Source organism: Macadamia integrifolia, unplaced genomic scaffold (assembly GCF_013358625.1).
Source record: "Macadamia integrifolia cultivar HAES 741 unplaced genomic scaffold, SCU_Mint_v3 scaffold3663, whole genome shotgun sequence".
Classification (NCBI taxonomy): domain Eukaryota; kingdom Viridiplantae; phylum Streptophyta; class Magnoliopsida; order Proteales; family Proteaceae; genus Macadamia; species Macadamia integrifolia.
Window position 1 is genome coordinate 3,820 of NW_024869704.1, and position 1,390 is coordinate 5,209.

The window sequence follows — 1,390 nt, forward strand, 5'->3', positions numbered from 1 at the left end:
GAGCAAAAATCCAGAACTAAAAATGATTGTTTGAAACTAAATTCTAATCTACCATGCTTTTATGGATACTAAAATCCAACCTGATTTTCCAATTTGAAATCATTTCCCATTCTTTTGAATTTTCACATTTGATATTAATTAAATTTAACCCCTAAAAAGGGTATGGTAGAAAGAACTAAGAGGATAATCAAACCTCATCTCGTCTCATAACTTTTACATGTTCTCTTCTTCTTCTTGGTACGAAAACAAGGTTCAAGAAGATAGAGAATAAGTGTTTGCAATCGTTCATCCCAGAGATGCGCTTAGATTTTCTTGAAATTTCCATGGGGTTACAATCTAAGACCGGTCAGAGATCAATTTTAAGGCTCAAGAACCTCCTCCCTTCAACTCCTTTGATTTCTCAGATGCAGTATTGCAAGAACAGCAGGAGGAGAACACCCGCGTCATTTCCCTCTTTCTAATTCTTCATATTGTCCGACTGCAACTATGTTTGTAAATAATTGTCGGTCCAGTTCAAATAGCGATTGTATGCTAAATTTCCTAGAAAGGTTTTCATTTCAACCCCTTTTGGAGAATTCCACCCTTGGTCATCTTTGTTCACGTGAGTCATCTCTTTTGAATCTTTCTTTCTTCTCGTTAAAAATTATTTACAGATGCAATCGCCCTCGATTGGATTTTCAACTATCAATGGGAATTGAAACGGAGAAGAGGAACGGTTGATTGGGTTTTCAACAATCGATGGGAAGAGAAATGGAGAAGAGAATGATAGCAAGGGGTATTGATGTCTTACCTATTGCCCTTGGTTGCTGGCCGCCGAGAACGGAGATGGAGGAGAAGGGGCCATTGGGGCAAGAGTTCCTCCTTTTTTTGGTTTACTTAGATGAGGGAAAAAGAAGGGTTATAGTTTCGATCAATTAGGGTTCTTGATAGAAGACAAGGGTCGGGAATCAGGATTTGGCCTATTTGTGTTAATCTCATTTTTTTTTTAACTCAAAATTTTTATTGAGTATGTAACGTATTATACGAGTATTATTCGTGTATAATACAGTCATCTTTAAAATCCACGTATTAAACAATTTTTTTGGATTGATATACCACATTACGAACTTTTGAATTAAACATTCGGATGCGAGTATTATACGCGTACTTACTAACTATACTCTTGCCGGGATCCTCCCTGAATAGTTGGCTCCTTCTTCCACCGGCGTTCACTGGGTTCGCCGCTGCTCTTTCGAGTTGCTGCTTTGATCAGATATTGCTTTGTTGCCGTCCATCCGCTGCTTCGACCTGCACCCGGAATGGTTCGTTGGCTCCTCTCCCCCCTCCATCGGCGATCGCTGGACCTGCAGCTGCTCTTCTCCCCCCTACTCCCATAATGGCTAGTTGGCTC